This window comes from Melanerpes formicivorus, unplaced genomic scaffold, assembly GCF_026170545.1.
Source record: "Melanerpes formicivorus ecotype bairdi unplaced genomic scaffold, bMelFor1.0.p_v2 SCAF_8, whole genome shotgun sequence".
NCBI classification, from domain to species: domain Eukaryota; kingdom Metazoa; phylum Chordata; class Aves; order Piciformes; family Picidae; genus Melanerpes; species Melanerpes formicivorus.
Window position 1 is genome coordinate 22,376,107 of NW_027142360.1, and position 22,167 is coordinate 22,398,273.

Below are 22,167 nucleotides of genomic sequence, written 5' to 3' on the forward strand. Positions count from 1 at the left end.
TACCATTGTTCCTTGGGCTGCCAAAGTTACCACCAGCAACGCAGAGGAAGATGCGTTATTCTCTATATTGGGATAAAATGCCTTCATATGTCTTGCTATTCACTGAATGCCAATCCTGACGCAGGCACTGTGCAAATAGCACACTCCACCCCCTGCCAATGCTGCTTTTGCTGGTATGAAGACATGCCAAATTCTGAAGCGATCCTGAGCGATCTTCTCAGGTCTGTGGCAATGCTGGCACTGACAGGGTCAGGATTTCAGCAGCAGGATGATTGTACCAATGGTAGCTCTGGTAGGAATATAAATAGAATCACTTGGAGGCCCTTCTTTTTGCAGTTCTGCCTAGCCCTATTGGAAGTAATGCTGGCTAATGACAGCAATAAAATATACTCTCTGTCTTTACCCTAGAGCTGCTCCCAGTACAGTGGTGGAGCTCCCACAGAGGAGTCTGGTGGTCTTATGCGAGCAGGGTGCTGAAGTGTCTGTTTTACACAATGCCTTCATCATCCCCACAGGGCACTGTGTGTGCATCTGCTCCAAGCATTTCTTCTATCTGTGGTTCCTCCTTTCCCTTTCACCTTTACACTGCACACAGACTGATTCAGCTAGAATGGGCTTTAAGCCCCATAGATAATTTCCTGAGTTTCATGACTATATCAAATGATTAGGCAGCTGGGAAGCTCGAAGGAGGTGGCTTTTGTAGGCAAGAGAAGTGGGGTAGTTGGATGCTGGTGCAGTTGGATCAAGTTTAGTTACTTGGAGAGCTTTGATGACTTTCAGTGACTCCTGTCTCCAAGAATGACTCCACATTCTGAAAAGCTCTGGGGCCACACTGTAAGCTCTGAGCTTCTCTTAGCAGAGTTTTCTTGTGAATGGCTATATGTATGGATCTGCAGGTATGCACCCACTTGCCCAAATGACACATAACAAGTTTTGGAGGGAGAACAGGGCCTTCAGTCTCCATAAACCAAAGCACAGGGGAATGCAAGGAGTCTTGCTCCAAGGTAGCTGAAACAAAGAGATCAAGAGAGGCATTTTTAAAACTGGAAGGGAACAGCCATTTGTGAAAGGTCATAATCATAGTATAGTATCATAGTATCAGCCAGGGTTGGAAAGGACCACAAGGATCATCTAGTTCCAACCCCCCTGCCATGGGCAGGGACACCCCACACTAGATCAGGCTGGCCAGAGCCTCATCCAGCCTGGGCTTAAACACCTCCAGGGACAGGGCCTCGACCACCTCCCTGGACAACCCATTCCAGGGCTTCATAAAAACAACTGCGTGAAAGATTTTGAAAACCTGGACTTACCAGAGGAGGTGGAGAACAGTTTCATATCAGGCCAGTATATAACAATGAACAGAAAGGGTGCTGCTTTGACAGCTACCAAGATTGTACTGCTTTAACTGCCCTTAAAGAAATAAGAATCCAACAGCAGCGCCCCCATCTTTTCTTGGGGTGGAGAAAAGGGTAGGCAGAAACAATTGGTGATAGAGTCCTTGATTCTGTTTTTTGCCTCAAGTCCCACCACGTCTGTGAGATGAAGGTGGAGGTGGGAATGAAGTGCAAATGGGGAGAAAGCACTTGTATATCACACACCTGTTATAGAGAACAGGACTAATTTTTAAGTGTCTCTTACTTTAAAGGATTGAAGTGTTAGAAAGTCCTTCAGTTTTCTTGTGGGCTGACCATGGAGTGAAGGCAGCACCACTGAGAAAGGTTAAGAAGATATTCTTGGGCGTGGGAGCGCAGTCTACCTAATCCAACAAGCTTCTCTTCTCCTCTTTTGTGTGGCATTCTCCTAAAGCCTTGGATTTTAGCATGGTCTGTATAATGGGGAAAAAAAGAGAGATAATCTTATTCTCCACACGTAAACCAGAACCTAGTGTTGGAATTCTAGGCGACAGCATGCGAGGCTTGGGTGGTTCACCGCGAGCTGAGACTCATTTTTTGTGCTGTAAGTAAAATATTCCCATCTCGAAAATAAATGAAGCCTGTGCTCTTTATCTGCAGGCTTCAGGGCACTCACTGGCATCCCACATTTGCAGCCGAGCTTGCCAGCAGACACTAGGTGGAGGCTTTGTGCTGCGGTTTCGCTGCAGTTACTGATCAGGAGCAGATTTGTGCTTTCAGAACGGAGAGTTTTGGGGTTTTTTAATTTTTCTTGCTGCTCTCACATGCTAGAAAGGAAAGTCCAAGCTCCCCAGGTGAAGAATGAGATGAGCAGAGGAATGGAGAAGTGTCTGTTCCGTCCCTGGTCCTCCCTGCAACAGGATTTTCTGATCAGGACTGTGGTTGGGTTGCAAGGTTGATTTAATTTATCCTGATTTCTTTTATCCTCATTTATATATACTGATGGGAGTAATTCTGAGATCCCCATGAATGAATATAAATTAAAATTGAGATGAAAATGAGTACTGATGAGCTGATTTATCTAGCAACAAATGCTGGTAGAACCAGCTCAGGTGAAGTGAATGCTTTATTCATGATGATTGCTTTTGACAAGGCCTCCAATCTTTAAACTGTTACAAACAGGGAGGTTTAGAGCTAGCACGAAGCGTGAATCGCAGGTTGAGTGAGAGCTAGGTGAAACCTGAAATGTTCATTGTGTAAGAAATCTCTATGACTTCAACACTTTTTCTTACTCTTAGTGATAAAAGCACTGCTTTCAGTGCATTCCCAAGAAGTGAAAATTAGAAACATTTCAGTTAGGCACTTTTAGAACAATAACTGGTGTTTTGTGTTGGAAATGACTTAAATTCTATTAACATTTCACATGTTGGCTGCAATGCAGCTAGCTTGTGTGAAACCAAGTCATAGAATCATTGAATCAATAAGGTTGGAAGAGACCTCAAAGATCATCAAGTCCAATCTGTCACCCAAGACCTCATGACTACTAAACCATGGCACCAAGTGCCACATCCAATCCCCTCTTGAACACCTCCAGGGATGGTGACTCCACCACCTCCCAGGGCAGCCTCCTATCACAGTATCACAGTATCACTAAGGTTGGAAGAGAACTCAAGGATCATTGAGTCCAACCTGTCACCACAGACCTCATGACTAGACCATGGCACCAAGTGCCACATCCAATCCCCTCTTGAACACCTCCAGGGACGGCAACTCCACCACCTCCCTGGGCAGCACATTCCAATGACGAATGACTCTCTCAGTGAAGAACTTTCTCCTCACCTTGAGCCTAAACTTCCCCTGGAGCAGCTTGAGACTGTGTCCTCTTGTTCTGGAGCTGGTTGCCTGGGAGAAGAGACCAACCCCTTCCCGGCTACAACCACCTTTCAGGTCGTTGTAGAGAGCAATGAGGTCGCGTTGTACAGTCCTGCTGGTAACATAACATACCATCAATATCATAGTTAAATATTCTGTTACATAATCTAGTTCAGGTGATATTTTATTTTCAAAACAAGTGATTTTTCTACCAAATAATTAGTTTACTATCTAAAGTGGTACCAACTGTATTAGTCTCTGCTGAATGAAACAGCTTGAATTTTCACACTCCGAGGAAGAAATGTGCTGGGTGCTGGTTAGGGACCAACTGTTTTTAATATTCTAGAAACCTGATTCTAGGCTAGTGGCAGGATGTGGAGCCCATTGTTGCCTCTCATTATTAACTGAGCAATGTAAAACCAATGCAAGAAGTAGAATGTGGTAAGAAAATACAAGGCTGCTTTCAAGATTAGTATTTCAATCTGAAAGAAAATCTTGCATGTTTTGCCCTGAGGCAAACTTGCCAATACTGGAAATTTTGCTTGACCCTCCCTTTCCACAGGATTTTGTTGGGGTTTTTTTTTTCATATCTATTGACAATCTTGTGAAAAAGAAAAAAAAGAGTTGAATCTATCAAACCAGCATTTTTAAGTTGGAGATGCTTTCTATTAAAATCTTCTCACCAGTGTGAGCTGTTATGACACTCTGCTTCTCCACCCTCTGAGCTGTGGTAAAAGAGTGAATGGGATTATTGATCTAGCTTTCCTTATCTTCTGCTTCCTTTTCTTTTCCTTTATTTCTTTATTTATTTATTTTTAATTACTTTTTATTTTCAGTGCAGTGACTTCAAGAGCTGTGTGGCTGTTCTGCAGATAGATGCACAGTTGGGCAGCAGCAATATGGGCTGCAAATCTCTGCTGTCAGTCAGCTCCTCTTCCCCTCTGCATAACGTAATCCCTATCTCCTCAATGCCTGTGCAGATACACATTCACAAAGATGTTTTTCTGGAGATAGCACACAGAGCAAGCTCTCCTCTACTTGTTCTCATCTCCAGCTACATTATATGGAGTTTTAGTTCACAGTTCACTGTGCTCCCCCTTCTACCACTGAAATGCAGCCAGCTCTGGGCTGCGGCTATTAAACATCATACAAGCAACACCACAGAACAGACTGTGGAAAGCAAAGGAATTCTGAGAAAAGCAACAAATGGGTGGAGGACTACAAGGGTTGTCTGGGGAGTGGTAACAAAGGCTTACAGGGGATGAGTTGTGGTTAGTGGTTATGCAGAATAGCCATCGCCTTGGGATTAGAATCATAGAATTGTTTTGGTTGGAGAAGACTTAAGATCCAGCAGTCAACCCAGCACCACATGGACATTAAACCATGTCCCAGGTGATACCAGCATGCAAGTGAGGGCACTAGGAGTAGTAGGCAGAAGTCAGCTTCCCTCACTCCTGAGTTTTGTCAGACTACTGAGTCCCAAGGAAAGGGCTGCAGGCTTGAGGGTTTTAAAACTGGGCAAAGTTTCAAGACAAGACATCACAGTATCAGGACAGGTGAATAAAGGAAGATGGAGGAAATAGCCATTTCTATCTCCACTTTGTGTGAGTCTGAGAAAACATTTGGGAGAAAGACAGCAAGGTCTGAACAAAGCTCATGTACAAAGTTAGAAAAGAGTGTGAACTGGCATGACAAGTGCTGGGGAAAAGCTTTCAGACAGTGCTCTTCTTTGACAATGTGCTGACCTTAGGGTAGGAAAGGAGGTAAAAGGAGAAGATGTGCAACACATCACTGGGAAGGAAAAATGTGTGTGAATGCATGTAGCTGTTAATGTGTGTGCCTGTGTGTCACAGCAGGAATCTCATTCAGACTGGAAAAAGTGTTGTAGGTGTCTGCATCGCAGTTTGCTCAGACTTGTGGCTGGAAGAGGGCAACTTGGCACAAAACTTGCACATGAATTCTTGCTGCTTTAGGTAAAGTGATGAGGGGAGAAGGTTGCAAGACACTGTCACTGAGCATTCAAGGACAAATAAGAAGCAACTGCAAAAGTCTGTTCACAACTCAAGTTGCATAGCAACGTGAAGTTGTCAGATTGCTGTTATGGCAGTCCCTTACATTATCCCCATTATTAGAGCCTGGTTTAGGAATCATGCAGTATGATGTTACTAGCCCACTCCCAAGCTGTTTGTTTGATCTTTGTCTCTTGCTGAATGGTGCCATGCAATTTGCTGCAAAGGGGTTTTACAAGTAATATACCAGAGACAAAAGTCCTTGAGAATCCATCAACATAGGCCTTGGGGAGCAAAAGATGTGTCTGGGCAGAATGGATCAGGAGAGACATTACTGCTGGAAGTAGAGGTATCCTCAAAGGATGTGTGGTACCCCATCACTTCTCTGAACTGAGTCTTCACTGACCCAACTGAAAGGCTGTTTTGAAGGGCGAGCCACAGGTGCTCATAAGATGTGTTTCAAATGCTTCCAGTGCACAGCTGTGCTGGATCACTCCTATGGACCATTGCTGCTATGAAATCCTAACTTCCAGCCAGTTGTTTCCTGCTTTTCAGTGTAAACATCTTGTGAGTGAAGATGCTGAAGCACAGACAGAGTCACATCATTATCATGCTGTGATGTTTGAGATACTGCCAGTATCTGGGACCATACCTAGAAGTCTGCTTGCCTTGCAGGATGTCCCTAGTGTCCTGTATAGTTTCTTCCCTGGATGTTGTGAATAACAGAGCATTCTCTACCCTGGCTTGTTCCAGTGCTGCTTCTTGTGCTGGCACAAAATCCTGAGATGCCCCTGCCATCTCTTTGCAGCCAAGGCAACCAGAGTCACTGGATACCAAGGTGTACTTGAAATTTTAAGGACATGAATAAACTGAATGACCTCCTTCCCTGCAAACATCAGACTACACGGACTTAGGACACTGGGCAGAGTGGAAATTAGCTTACAGGCTTTTTGCACTGACTGATGGCCTGCTTAAGCAAGTAATTCTCAGTGATGTATCTGCTTTCTGAAGAGTGCCTGGTTGTAAACCATACTAGCTTTTTCAAGATCACCACTGCAAATTATGAACAAGTAGACAGACCTCAGACAAGACAGACTTACTGTTCCCTTTGTGTAGAGAAATGGAATTATTCTGCTTCATTGAAATACTTGAGGAGGAAACAAACAGCCTTGAGATTCAGTTCCTCTATACATACCTGCAGAACCCAGAGCACAGAAATGGCATAGCACTTAGGCTAGCCACTACAAGGCACTCTTGCTTGATATTAGGGGCATAAAGCTTGAACAAGGTCTAGCACAGCAGGTGATAAACATCCATGCATGGCAGTCCTAAAAGAGTTATCCTTGACAAAGGAACATCTCTCTAATGCAAAATAGCTTAGCAGTCCTGGCAAAGAAGCAGCAAAAATTGTTCATCTGACTTTCTCCTTTCTTCCTTTCAGTATCCCCCATGAACAACTGCTGGATGGGACACTTCAAAGAGCTTATTTCTCTCTCCAGGAGAGAGTCTCCTTTCTGCCTGTGTTTTGGATTTTCTTGCTTCCTCCTGAGGCTGAGGGATTTGAGGTCATTAGAGAGACAGCAGGTGTTGGGATAGTCACCGGTGTCCACAGCTTTGTAGCTCAGTCATTCTGAGAACCATTATCGGGAGGGATTTATCCAAGACCTCTGCAGAACAAATAGACTTTGATGGCTTGTAGCTGCTCTACATATGCTTGTTGGCAGCCCTGGTGCTACAATGAAGGAGCCAGTCCTGTGTTTTAGGCTGTGTCACTCAGACTGAGGAGTTTTGTGTCACCTTGCTGCCACAGACTATCTGGAGGTACCAGAGGCTGCTCTGTGGGACTGGTTTGCATTTGATAGTTTTTCTGGATTTCTATTTTTAATTTGGTCTTCTAGTTCATGGTGTAGACAGAGCTGAGGGTCCTCATTGGTGAGTGCAGTATTCTTTCATCAGACCTTACACTACAGTCAGACCTCCGTTAAGATTTCTCTCCGTGTGTCTCTGTCGGTCTCAGTGGGGGTGTGTTGCTAAGTACCATCTCTGCAGTGCCTCTGCTTTATTTGTCAGAGTTTCCTGTGACCTTTGGAGGGCAATATTTGCAGGTTAAAATGTGCTGAATAAGGACAAATGAGAAATGCAAAAGAAGTAAAACCAGTCAGGTTTTCAAGGGGATCATCTTCTGCCAGTCTTGTTTGCATGTGTGTACCTTTCTCATAAGCACTCGAAGGCTCAAGTCTCCTATTGCTAGTGTACATGGTTGCATGTGACTACTTGCCATGGATTAATATTAGATGTCCACACACACACTTCATCTGGAAGAGATCACACACTCCTCTTGTCAGAAAGCAGAATAAATAATATCAGAATCCACACCTAGAGCTGGTGACTTCCATCTGTAGATATGAAAATGTTCAACAAAGAAGGTCAGGATCCTAGCCCCCCAGTTTTGCAAGTGGGACACAGTTTCTCAGTTACTTGCCTGGTAGTCACAGAGCTTTCAGCTCTCTACCTGTCCTGCAGAGGCAGGTGTGGATGCACATGTGGGTATTTTCTTTTCTATTCTTGACTGCCCCTTTTGAAAAGAATCACCCTTTCAGCACAAGGTTATCCATCACCACCCAGCACAGGCTGCCATCCTTCCTGACTCCGCAGTGTGCTTACTGGCATATATTTCCTTTCTGCCTTTCTTTCTCCTTGCTTGCAAGCATACTTTGCTGCTTTGCTTCAGGTCATTTCTGCTTCTCTCCTTGGTGCCCCTCACTACAAAGGATCTTTTCTCCTCTGCATACCTTGTGGGCTAGCCAGAGACCTCCTGCAGCAAATTTAATTGCAGAGCAGGCCTGTCTGCATGCTTGGGTATTCTGTACCTTTCTTATTGTCCTTGTCCTTGTCTCAGGTGTCTCTCTTCTTCCAGTCCTATCAGAGGAAGATATATAGTTCTGAGTCCTGTCTCTGCTTTTTTTCTGTGGGTTTTCATCCTGACAGTCCCCCAAACTGTGCAGAGATGCAAGATGCAGGAGGGCTGTAAGGTGAGTGTGTTTTTCCTGCCAGGGCAGATTTTGATAACTGGTTTTACAAGGTTCCCTAGGAGGATGGGCTGGGTAGTGGCTTCAAGAAATGACATTTAGTCAGAAGGGACTTGAACAAAGTGTCTAAAGTAACATTTATCAGAAGAGGTCTGTTGGGAACACGTTTTCTTTGTGTCTCTCCAGAAACTAACAAAGGGCCATTCAGAGAAAAATTGGCAAATATAGTACTTGTACTTCACACAGTGGTAATTAAGCTATGAGACATGCTGCCACTGGGTGTTCTGGAGGCCACAAACTAAAGTGAAAACCCCAGTTGCTCTGGGGAGTGAGCCAGTTTCCAAATGTCCAGAGTTAAAATGCTTTTTGAGCCTCCTTCTGTAACTTCTTTTCAGAGATCCAAGGGCATGTCCAGCTCTGACTGTCCCTATCCAGCATCATCTGAGGCTCCTTCCACCCTGCCCAGGTCCCAAGACTCTATTTCAGCTCCCTTGAGCCCTGCAGGGAAGGACTTGAGAGTGCTGGTTGATGAGTCACTTGACATGAGCCAGCAATGTGTGCTAGCAGCCCAAAAAGCCAGCTGTATCCTGGGCTGAATCAAAAGATTTGTGCCCAACAGGTCAAGGTAGGTGATTCTGCCACTCCACTCTGCTCTTATGAGACTCTACCTGGAGTACTGTATCCAGCTCTGGAGCCCCCAACACAAGGACATGGATCTGTTGGAGAGGGTCCAGAGGAGGACCACAAAGATGATTAGAGGGCTGGAGCACCTCTCCTTATGAGGACAGGCTGAAGGAGTTGAGCATGTTCAGCCTGGAGAAGAGAAGGATCTGGGAGAACTTGCAGTGGCCTTCCAGTAGCTGAAGAGGGCTTACAGAACAGCTGGAGAGGGTCTGTTTGTAAGGATATATGGTGATAGGACAAGGGGCAATGGTTTTAAACTAGAGCAGGATAGATTTAGATTAGACATTAGGAAGAAGCTCTTTGCTATTAGGATGGTGAGACACAGAAATGGGTTGCCCAGAGAAGTTGTGGATGCCTCCTCCTGGAAGCATTTAAGACCAGGCTGGATGAGACTCTGAGCATCCTGGTCTAGTGGGAGGTTTCCCTGTCTGTGGCAGAGGAGTTGGAACTATATGAACTTTAAGGTGCCTTCCAACTGAAGCCATCCTGTGATTCTGTGATCAGTCCCTAGCCCCACAGTAATGCAGCAAGGCTGCTCTCCAGCTCCTCACAACCCTGCTCTGATCAGCCCTGGGTCACTCTACACCTGGAAAGAACCTGATGCCCAGGGCTGGGACTGCTCCTGGTGCCCCACAGCTGCCCTGCTCCATGGCTGTTATAATGGGACATTCCTGGGGAGCCCTTAGCACTCCCAGTGCCCTGGCACTTCTCACACTGTTTGGTGTGGACACTGCTGCACTCTGTTGGCTGCATCCTGCTCCGTTTGTGTAATTTCTCATAGCTCTGTACAGGCTGTACCATCACATGCCATGGCAAATAGTATTTCTGAAGTGGGCAATTCCCTCCCAGTGTTTTGCTTTTATCTACAGCGAGAGTATGAATGCATGCCTGGATAGAGAACTGATTGCAGAGGCTGCAAATGCGATACTTGGGCTTGTAAGTCATTTTACCAATGCACTTCCTCTTAAAAGTGATCATTGTTAGAAATAATTGATCTTCTCCTTGTCCTCTTAGTCTGACAATATCACAGCTCCAAAATGGGAAGCCTTGCTGTGTGAGCAGAGATACACAGATCAATATGCCTTCTCATGGCAGCAAATGAAAATGAGTGGTACAGAGGTAGACTTCCACAACCCTGTTAGCAGGAACAGTTTGAAGGCAAGCATCAAATGTCATGGCAGTGGCAATGAATAAAGTTGATACAGATGTTTATGGCATCAGTCTGCCCTAGTTTGAAGTTTAAGGATTATCATTTTGAGGATAACTGCAACACTTCTTTATAAAACTTCTTGAATTTCTAGGGAGAAGAGGGGGACTGAGGCTAAAAACCAGCTGCATCTCACAGTGTTTGAGTACATCCATTCCAGGAATGCAAGTAGTCAGAAGAAACTAAGGGACTCATGGTTTTGTTGACACACAATCCTGTGCATGCTAAACCAATACTAAAATCCATTAACTAAAGTGTAGCCTTGGTACAGCACAGGTGAATTTGGTTCTGGGTCTTCCATTGATGAGCTGTTTGAGTGAAGCATCTTGCATCATTCAGGGTGCGGAGCTCGTGGAGAGACTCAAAATAACTTTTCAGAGCAAGGTTATAAAAACATTGCTGTACTGACATCCATCTCTTCACTTGTGCTGGGCTGTATGAGGGGAGAGGTTTATTTCCCAAGTATGGAAAAGCCTTCTTGCTCTTTCCACTGGTTCAAATGCCAAAGTCAAATTCACAGCCTAGCTGCTTTGTATGCTCACAGGAGGATGGCTGGGCTGCCTCATTTGCATGCTGCTTCATGGTCATGGCAAATATGGGACCTGACTGTACATCAAGTCTGAGGAATCCCATAGGAAGCCTCCCTAGGGAGAATTTAGCTTGTGATTAAAAGCAGGACAAGGCTGCATCTACATTAACCTCCTCTGCAAAACCCAAGAAGGTCTTCCAACTCTCTCCTCCCCAAACCCCCACCACTATTCCTCTTTCTTTGATTTTTCATCTATAAATAGGGTGACAGAGGGACTGTGGGGTAAGCAGCTGGAGTAGAGCGGAGCCGGTTGCCATAGAAACCAATGAGCCACTTAGCAGCACTTGCCTACCTCCTTTGCCTGAGGATTTTTTTCCCCTCTTGTGGTGGAGGGGCAGTGTGAGGGGAGCCACAGGAGCCCCATAAGCAGCGAGGACTCAGTTCCCTGCCCCATGGCCACCCGTGATGCCAACGCTCCTTGGAATCTGCCTCCCAAGTGGGAAGGGGAGAGGGAGGATGGATGTCAGATGGAAGAAGTGCTTGGACATATGCTGGGAGTCTCCTCCTCTCTCTGGCATCTCATTTTCTTCTCATGCTAGATGGCATTGGGGTGATACCTTAAACATTCAAAGAAGACTCTCCAGGCCACTGGTGCCCTGCCCTGTCTCTGAAGATGGGTAATACCAATGAAAGCAGGGGTTTATGTATTGAGCCATGTGCTGTATGACACCCCAGGCTTGACCAGCCAAGACAATAGTTTGGAGGTGAACATAAGGGTGAGAAGAAGGGACTGTTCCTCTCCTCTCAGGTCTTCCTTCCATCATGAAAAATTAACATTTGGGTGATTATTTAAAATAGATATCCAACCTACTTTTGGTTCACATGGGGCTAACGTTGCTTTAATTTCACTGCATATACATTTCTCAGTGGGGAAAACCTATTTCCTTGAAAGATCTAAAGCCCTACATGGGATACCTGAAACACAGTAAGCCATAATTTGGTTAGACCTGATACCGGGTTGCAGTGCTTGATATTCAGTCTGGTTTTTCTTTTTTTCCTCCCTTTCTTGAGACTGGAGACATACATTGTTAGGTAGCACATACTTCACTAAGTTTATTTTTAAACTTGGAAAATATTATCACTAGCAAAAAAGAAAAAAAAAAAAGTAGTAGCTTGGCAGCTCTGAGAGAATGAAATCTCTTCAGCCCTGGAGTGACAGAGCCGGTTTTGGTAAGACCTTCCCACACTGCTCCTCATCAGTGTGCTCCAGGCTTCCTCCTAACCTGAGTCACATGAAGAAGCCCCAGCTGCTCACACCTGGATGCAAAGCCCAGGTGTCCCCGTGCAGTTGCTGTTTTCTTTCTCACACTGTGCTGCATGGAAATAGCAGCAAAGAGAGGCATACATCAATGGGTGCTGCAAGCACAGGGAAGCTGCAAGGCGTTTGCCAGCAGAACCATACCTAGTACAACTTGCTGCTGTAGTACTTCTCTTTTGAGCTGCATGTTACTAACATTTCTGAAACCCAGGAGAGAAAGTACACCAGCTAGAAATCAGGGTAGAAAATGTTGAAAGCAGTTGCTAGACCTTTTGGGCTGGATAATGGGCAAATCCACTTCAGAGTTCTACAGACCCATAAAAGGTCACAGGCAGAAATACAGACAGAGCTATGCTGTGGTCTTGTGCTGTCCTAGCTGGATTAGCAGTCTTTTTGCAGCTCTTTCTGTCCAAATAATGCAAAACAGCCTTGGGGTTTTGTTAATGTGTCACATTAGGGCCATTTGTTTAGTCACCCACGCTTTCTTCTCTCTCTTCATTGCTGCACGGGGTCCTGTGCTGTCATCTCACGTGCTGGTAACTTCTTCCCAGCGTTTAACTGAGGCTGTAGCGCAGAATTTGGAGCTGAATTAAAATGTGTCCCCAGATTTAGGCGGGCCTGATCCAGGTTTGGTGGTGGCCCACTTCTCACTGAAATGTGTAACAGCAGCCAAGTGTCTTCTGTTGTATATTATTATGTTTCTTAATTTCATGGTGTGCTTGCTTTGTTTGTTGTGGTAGCCTGAAGTCATGCATCAAAACTCTTACTCTATTGATGAAAACATAACAAAGGCGAGCTTCGCTGCCTAATTAAATCTTCTCTGTTGCACACTGGCATGACAAATATAGATTTAAAATAAATGTAGAGCTGCTCCTATTCTAGTCACCTGACGTTATCAGAAGCATCTGGCCCAGGAGGCAAGATGTGCTGAATGCAATGGAGGAGGTTGGAGGAGCAAAAATCTGGGGCAGGTGGGTACAAAAACAAAGGGGTCTTTGTACACAGAGGAATTTCTGTGTGCTAGCAGAAAAAGATAAAGGTTACAAAGCAGATACTTCTATCAGCAAGATCAGAAGCTGCGTGTCTTCTGTTCTCTTTGGGAGTCGTTCCGAGCTGGAGCTTGTTGGCTGAAGAAAGCAAATGAGATTTGGGATGAGAAGAACTGAACCCTACAGCAACAGCTTGTGGTGGAGGGGAACAGAGAACTGTCGAGCACACTGAACATCAACAACAGATGGATTCTGTGCAAAACATGGTACCATGGGTAGATGGGAAGGAAAAATGATGGCTTTCCATCTCAGCCTCAGAGCATTCAGGAGGAATAGATGTGTTCTTGATGGTTTGAACTGAAAGGTGGAGTTTGGCTTGTGTCTTCTTCCTCTTCTCCCTCCTTCCTAATAAAGCCTTTTCACTTTTTCTCTTCTTCCTCTAGGACCTTCGTCCATGCAGAAAATTCTATCTTCATCCTCCGAGGAACTGAGATTTTGGCAGCCTCCAGCCCCTAACACTTACTCACTACTGCCAGTTTTGCTTATCTGAGCTTGATGCCCTTTTCTTCAAGTCCACAAACTGCTGTCTAGAAGCACTGATGATGAGCATATGCCAGTAGATGGAGTGTGCTGGGCAAGCAGAAGAGAGAAGTGTCTGGGTAAGAGCTGGCCAGGCTGAATCCTTTGCAGGAAACAGGTCTGAGGTGGCTTTACCCCACAGCTGTTCGAAAGAAAACTTGTGTTTGTTCTATTGACTGGGTCTTAATGCTGCTGGAAAACTCCCTACCTTCCAATCTGTGGAGGAAGTTAAAAAAATATTAAAATATATGTATTTACATATAAAATAATAATAATGTTTGGGCCTTCCAGTATCTGAAGGGGGCTACAGGAAGGCTGGGGAAGGACTTCTCAGGATCTCAGGTAGTGATAGGACTAGGGGGAATGGAATGAAGCTGGAGGTGGGGAGATTCAGACTGGATGTGAGGAGGAGGTTCTTCACCCTGAGAGTGGTGAAACCCTGGAATGTGTTGTCCAGGGAGGTGGTCGAGGCCCTGTCCCTGGAGGTGTTTAAGCCCAGGCTGGATGAGGCTCTGGCCAGCCTGATCTAGTGTGAGGTGTCCCTGCCCATGGCAGGGGGGTTGGAACTAGATGATCCTTGTGGTCCCTTCCAACCCTGAATGATACTATGATACTATGATAATATTGTGGCCTTTTCATTAAGGATAGTGAGGTTACGTTGCATTTGTTTTGCTCAGCACCGGTTTTCAACATGGCATCAGGTTTTGCATTGAGTGCAGTTCACCAGCTAATAGGGGAAGCAATGAGAGAAGCAATGGTAACTTTTAGGTTGGTAAATCAGCCACTGTCTGTACTAGGGCTAAGGAATACTGGATTTATTTAGATGTTTTCACCATTAAGATGAACCTAATATAGAGCTGATATTTTTGGGTTTTATTAGGATTAGATGCCAGTAAGGAAAAGGGACAAAAACTTTCTCACAAGTGCTGAAAAGCCACAGAGCTGGCTCAGGCATAAAACCTCCCTGGGAATAGACTGGAAGAGAACGCTTCCATGCTGGCCATGGATTCAGGAGGGCAGCATGGCACCAGATTCTATCTGTTTGATATTCTGAGCTTTCTTTTACACCCTTAAAGTGGAACGTTGTTCCCCAAAGAATGCAGTCCTGCAGCTTCAGAAGAAATACTCTTCTAATTATAAAGTATAAAATGTATTCCATAAGAAATTCCGCTGCTGTGGAAAATGTGGGGCCTTGCCAGAAACCCTCCCACCCAGGAGAGAAACTGAATGCCAGAAAAGGGGATGGATGCCATGATATTAAACACCAGGGGAATGGGTTCAACTCCGTTGCCCTTTTCGGTGCGATTGCAGCTGACAGTTGAGGCAGGAGGATGTGTGCAGTGAGTAACGTGAAGTGGGATAATGCATGCAGAACGCTCCGTGCTGGGAGACTTACATACGGCTCCTGCTCAAAATAGTGTCTTCAGACACAGACTGTGGAGTATGTGCAGAATGGCTCTTTGCTGAAGTTTTGGTGGTATGTAATCTTTGATGGGAAGCAGAGGCTTTGCTTCTGCGCAAAACCGCATCTGCCATTGCAGCCTGCTGGCCATGTTCCTTGCATATTGTTGCTGTGTGTGTAAGTTGCTAATGCCTACACATCCTTCTGAAATAATGAGGGCTTTTTTTTCACCTTATTTATGATCTGAGGTAACAACAATTCCTCATAGAAGAGTTAACCTCAACTACTTGCACTTCAGTGCAAAAAGCTCTGACTATTTGTTTAAAGGCAGCAGATAATTCAGGCATAATGTCTTTGGAGTTCTTTCCTGAGGCTTGCCAGAGTACTTCATCACTAGGACAAGGCACAGGTATCTGCAAGTTGTGCTTCAGGACCAAAGGAACTGTTTGGCTCTTTGTTCACTTTGCAAACAAAGCAAAGCCTGGCTGCTTTCTGTTGTTCTCTTTTCTAGGCTGTTAACTCTGGGTATTGTTTGCTGTCATTGCTGGCAGAAAATGAATGAACTTAAAATATGGCTCCTTTGGGCAACTGAACAGAGACGTTTAGAATGAGAGCCCTTTCTCAAATTTACTTACTGCAAACCATTCAGAGCTTGCTCCACTGCTCTTTGTTCTCTGTGGTGCTTTGGATCATGACAGAAAAAGACAGTGTAAATGTAAGATATTATTATTAGCTCTGTCCCGTGTTCAAGCCAGCTGAATACGGCAACTGTCCTCTCCTTTCATTGATGTGCTTGTGAGGTCCGTCAATCAGGGCTGTGTCAGCAGCACAAGAGGGGGAAGGTGTCAGTGTGTTTATTTTTGCTATCAATTTGTTAATGAAAGAGGAGTCCATTACTAGAGAGGGAGCCTGTGTGAGTTAGTGACTGAGTCAGTTTGTTATCAAGCGCTGGCTCTAGTGCTAAGTATTGCTTGGGAGAACTGAAAATCACAATTCCCCTGCCCCCAGCTTCCTTCCCTCTGTCTAGCCTTTCACATTCACTCTCGATATTAACTGGAGATCACAGCTGCTGGGAGACTGGCAGATACAATTTTGCAAATGCATGTTGTCTGATGTCAACCTTTCCTCCTCCCCTGCTCAAGCCTCTGACGTTTCTTAACCGACCGGACAGATGAGAGAGCAAAACTGGGATTATTTCTTTATGTTCATCATAATAATGACTTATTTTTAAAGTGCTTTTGCTCAGTAAGGAGGGGGGATAGGGTAGTGTTTATCCAGCTTGCATTCTCCCATCTCGTCTGATGTTTTTTTCTGTCCTGCAGCGTCCTCCTTATTTCACTTGATCACCACTTTCTTCTTCCTTTTTACTCCTTCTGGTACTCTGTGCATCATGTTGCTTTGGTGATAGCCCTCTCACCTGGGATCAGACATTGAGCTAGCTAGTCTGCTTTGGCTTCACAAACCACCCTGCTGTGCTCTCTAGTCTCTTTTCCATAACTGAATGTTTTCCTCACCCAGTCTGCTCTCCACAGGGCAATTTTCTGGCTACCTGGGGAGATATGCTTCATTTGCACTGGAAACAAGGGTGTGTGGTAACTGCCTTTGGGGTGAGGAATGTTACTGCTACCTGCAAATGCTGGAAAGAAACAGCAGCTTCCCATGCTGAGAGAGCTTTCTGAGTTGTTGGCCTTGCTGCTGCTTGAAGAAGACAAAGCTTCATTTTACATGAGGCAAGACAACATAGCCCTAAAAAAGTAGGAGATCATGACAAACTCCAAAGCTTTGGGAAGAATTCAGGGCCATCTGGCAGACAGCATCTTCAGCTACAGTCTTTGAGGGAGGTGCTCATCCAGAGCTGTCTCTGGTGGCAGAGTGCTGTCTGCAGAGCACTCCTGCTTTGTCTCCTCATACTGCCTGTCCTACTGCTGGCCAAATGGACTTTTGTGTTTTTGGGATGAACCCTGAGGTCATGTCATTGCAGGTAGGGTAATGTGTGTGACCAACACATAACAATTGCCTCAATTGTACCTGCAGAAAAGCCTTTTTTAACCTCAGATCCTCTTTGTCCATTGCAACAGCTTTCTCCAGCTTTGCTCTCCACTCCTCTCCAATGGAGCAATTCCCATGTGATTGAGGATTTGGTTTTTGCACTGTTTCCTTATTTCAAACCCTTTGCTGGCCTTGCCTAGCCTGCCTGCTTGGTTAGGCTGTTTGGAAGAGGACCTTTCATAATTTAATCCTATTTTTCTGTAGTCAGGCCATTTGCATCTCTGGCCAGATCATGGCTCTTGACCATGAGCCTTGTTTCACTGAGCAAATGGCTACTTCTTTTTTTTGTAGAGTCTGAAAAAAGACTGGACAGCTGTTTTCAAACTGGAAGGAAGGACAATGTAAACAGACAATGGAGGAAGCAGATGTTCTGCACAGAGCTCCTCCATTGTCATCATCCACAAAAATGAGCTGACTTCATTTTGCTCCACTCACTTTTGGCATTGTAGTGCCAGGTCTGAAAAAGGGAAATTGTGAGACTTCAAACTATTTTCTCTGCTATGAAAGAAAGAAGCAGGAGGATTTGAATGCTGCTGTGGCTGTTTTGTTTCATCCCATCCTATTTCATCTTGTTTCACAGCAAGCCGTGTGGTAGGTTGTGGTAGAGGTGGAAGACCCATGAAGATTCTCAGCAGAGGTGTGCCAAGGAGTAAGGAGAGGAAGTGGGAAGTAACTCCTATGAACCAGGACAATGGTAGAAGAGGTGGGGCTGAGAAGTGAATAATTCACTGTTGGTCTTGCAGATGAGGAGTTGTGTAGGATGGGGGAATCACTGACACTTGTGGGGAGGAGCTGGATGTTTTGCATCACTGAGTGACCAGTGTCGCTGCAGAGATTATCCAAAGTCAGCCTGCTTTTGGGAATGCTGATGACTCTGTGAATGTTACACACCTGGGAGCTGGAAATAAGGTGCTCCAGTTTCAGTTCCAATTGCAGTGACATTTCCAAAAGAAAAAAATATGAAGACCTTGTGATGACTTTTCTGGAGTTCAACTCCTATTTTTTTCCCTCCTTGCAGCTGGCTGTGCTGGACTTAACATTCCTAAAGCTTTCCATACTATTAATCCTCACAATACTCCATTTGTAAAATCAACCCCCCCCTCTACAAATGGAAAAGCTGTCTGACAGAGAAGATTAGAGGTCTTGACCCAGGGAGAAGCAACTTTCTGATTCAGGTTCCTTGCTGTCGTCTATTATGTCTCCTAGTCCATAACCTGCTTCCCACCCCTTTCTTCATGTTTATGGCCTTGCTTTCCTCTGCTTATCCACCACAGTTAGGGCAAAACCCTCCTCTAGTGTTGATTTAGCCATGTAAGAACAATTTCCCTGCTTTTCTGCCTCAACTAATCGCTTTTTAAAGCATTTCAGCTGAAAGTGCATCTTCATAGCCTACGCTCTTGAATTTTTTCTCTTCCTTTGCAATTATTTACCCCTCGAAAGTGGTTTTATTTAGCTACAGTATGTACATTATATATGAAAACGTGGCTGACTTTTTTAGAATGGTTATTATTGGATGATTTCAGATTGCATGATGAACATGAAGTAGATTTGTCTTGCAAAGTAGGTAGGCACTGTAACAGCCAGGGGTCACTTCAATATCTCTCACAAGCGTCTGGTTCTAGGTGCCACAACCTTTGAGTGTATAGGCTGCATAATAAAGTTGAGTTATATTTTGCCAGTGATATAATTTTCCAGTGAATGTTTTCAGGTCTTTATCTTTCTTTTGTAGTTTCCTTAGCTCCTATATGTCACACACTTTGCTCCCAGCATGATTTATGGCACAGCCCAGAAGGTAGTTTGGTGAGGCAGTACAAGGACTTATGTCCTACAGAGGAAATTAAAAAGCAGTAGTTTGTACTTATCTGGCTACATGAGTACAAAAAAAAACCCCCAAACTCCAGACCTGGAGAATTTGCCTCCACAATTCAAGGTGCTTTAAAAACCTGCTCAGTTAAGCTTGATCTAAAACTTGCTGGAGCTTTAGTTCAGATCATGTTTCAGGCAGAGCGAGCCACTTTTTTCTGAATGGGTTTCAGCCTCACGTGGAAGAGGCTTTGCAATGGGCTTGATAGAAATACAGCAGCCATCTGATCTCTGTGGCAGTGCAGCTGATCCTGGCATCAGTTTAGCTGAGCTGAAACTGCTTTGAATTATGGACAAATGTTTGGTTTTACTGCTCTCATGTAAGAACATTGTTCAACAGTGGGGCAGGCATGGTTTGTCCCACGCACACTGTTCTCCCCAGGGCTGGCTGTTTGCTGTCCTGTCCAGTCTTCACAAAGAGCTGATAATGGACTGCACAGGCTGCTCTCCTTAATTTGTGTCTATAATGTGTGTCTATGTCATACTACATCTAGACAGTTTTCTACACTTCTGAACACTTTTCAGTGTTTCAGCTTATAATGCAGCAAGTTTTGAACCCTCCCTTTTATGTGCTGGAATGTTAAGACTTTTCAGCTTGGAAAAGAGATGTCTGAGGTCAGATGACAGAGGTCTAGGAGGATCACAGAGATGGGCAGGAAATGACTGCTTTCTTTTAATATGTGAAGAAGGGATTGTAGTTAATTTATCAGTCAAACCCCAAAAGAGTTACCTTTTCATTTGGTGCATGCTGAAATGGTAGAATTCACTGGACAGTGTGGAGGGCAAAATTATACAGTTCTGAAAGCATCTTGACACATTTAGTGGAGAAAAAAAGGTGGTGGTGGGGAAGCCATTAAGATCTACTAAACACATTGACACAGATGTGATCTTTGGCTCAGGAAACTCATCTGCAGATATCTGGCTGCTGGGAGGATACAGGCAGAGAAGGATTGTTGTATGTTTGCACTGCCTCTGCCTAAGCATTTGTGACTGGGCTGGGTGGTTCTTTGGGCCTAGTACCAGAGAGCTGCTCTGTAGGTCTTAGCAATATTTCTTTAAGAACATGCACACAGCCTATTTGCAGTCAAGTTTAAACACTGGTGTTTAACTTCACCAGCAGAGAAGGTTTTTCACTATCTTGTCAGGAGTTGTTCCAAGATATGATCAAGGGACAACAACAGCATCTCTAAAGTTAGGGCAGTCAATAATCATTTGGAAAGAATGTTAACATACCTTGATTAAATATTAATGTTATGAGTCATAGGGAGTTCTTGAAGGCTGAGGAGAATGGGAAGGAGGCTTAACTCTCCCTGGAATGTTGTGAGGGAACTAGGTATTTAAGATAAATAACACATCCAGTATGTGTCTGAGCAATACCTAGGGCAAGGGTCTTGCCTGAAATATGGATCACTGATACAAGGACTGTGTTCTAGCATCTTTTTAACCAGCTGATGCAGAGGGTGAACTTCTAGCAGCTTAACTGTAACAAAAGTCTGGTTTTCTTTAATTGCTATGTGCCTGTCTCTAAGCTTAGCAGCTCTATTTTTAAATCATGAATCGTAGCAAATGCACCATATCTTAACTTTCTTGTCTGCTGTTAGAAGTGTCTTCAGGGAAGGTTTAACTGCAGAAGCTCTATTTCCAAGGGAATCTTGAACCATAAACCACTCTCAGAATGTCCTGGGACAAATTCAAGCTCCCTCATTAAACTTTCTGGGCTTGTATGAGAGCTGGCAACACAGGATGTCAATCTGAAGAAAGTTTTTTTTTCCATCAACAAAATTTACCCAGACTGCTTTTAGCATGAAGGGGAACAGAACCTTAAGCCTCCTCCATCAGTCTGCAGAATCAGTCCAAGCAAATTTTGAAATGGATTGGAGGTGCAGTGGAGAGAGATCTTAGTGGGAATGACCACAGTGTGACGGCATTGGGTACTTTTTCTTGCTTTTGGTTACTGCAATGCTTTTTTTTCTCTGACCACCAAAACCTTCTCTCTCCTTACAGTTAGCAAAGGCCTTTGTTTTGAGGCAAGGGTGCCAGTCTTGGTGTGGATGGGCTTAGCAGACTAGAGGCATCATATAAAGAGAGGCAGATTTTGTAACCACATAGGATGTTCCTAATGTCTGTTTAAGTGGAAAGCTAGAATGTGTCATGAAAGTAATGAACACTTCATGACTCCCTGTGACCTGAGCTTTGATTCATACTCACAGAGTGTGCCATGGAAACACCAAAACCCCCACACCTCACACAGCCCAGCTTATTGCTTCCCTGTCTGAACTCCTTTCAGCTTTGATCTCCTTTGCCTTTTTCCATGTTTCCCACCAAAAGGGCTAATCTACCCGACAAGTGGTTGTGTCTGACATGATATCCAGCTGCCCTTTCTCTCCTCTTCTTCATGCAATATATACTAAACAGATTCTCATTATTGTTCTCTGGTAACTAAGCAACCATGAAATGTCAGCTTGGCCTAAATAAATAAAAAAAAGGGATCCATATCTTTGTAACATTATTTATAGCTACATATGTGTAGCTGCTGATACCTGTGGTCATCTGAGCATCCCTTCATGTGTGTGAAATTCGACTGAATGTGACAATACTTTGCACTTCCACCTGCGATCTCGAAGCTTTTTGTTTAAGCATACCCATGCTCTTGTGATGGAAATATTATCACTACCTCCAAGTGACAAGTAAGTAAGCTATGGTATAAAGTGACATTTCAAGGTTGCAGAAATACCTAACTGAAAATGCAGGAATAGCTTCTTGAGAAATGAGTGCATGAACATCCTGTACCAGATCCAAATCCTTTACCCCATCACAATTTCCAGTGTTGCAGACAGCAGACTGGCACCTTGCTGTCTTTTCTCCTCTTGTCCTCTCATCCTCTCATTTTGCTCACTCATTGTGTTGCTGTTGTTCCCCATTTTTTCCTGTTGTTCCCCAGTTGCTGTTCCTTTTCATCAGATATCCTTTTACTTCATGTCATCACACTTTCCTTAGACCCTCTCTTGCTATTTCTCTTCTGTCACTGCCACATATTTGTTCTGCTCTGCAGCTCTACTCCAGCCTGCTCTTCTTCACCCATGTATACAGGATTTGGCAGGATGCAGCAAATGGTCATTCCAAGAGGAGCTGGTGGCACGTCCTCGGAGCTGCAGTGGATATAGGCTGCAGGCAAAAGCACTTCACAAGCTGGAGGTGAAGAATTCCTTTTGATGAGAATGAGAGGCACTAGGATTACCTGGGGAGCAGAAAAGAAAAGCCACCAAACTTTATTGCTTTCCACAG

The 22,167-nt window shown here is 44.5% G+C and overlaps 1 protein-coding gene across 1 annotated transcript in view; it reads left to right on the forward strand.

Annotated features, from left to right (window-relative positions):
- Positions 1–22,167, forward strand: part of GRIN2B (glutamate ionotropic receptor NMDA type subunit 2B) — a 294,512-nt gene that overhangs the window by 23,416 nt on the left and 248,929 nt on the right. Inside the window, exon 3 of the mRNA XM_068142627.1 lies at positions 13,433–13,648. The gene's annotated coding sequence lies outside the window, so the exon portion shown is untranslated. The remainder of the gene's footprint in view (positions 1–13,432; positions 13,649–22,167) is intronic.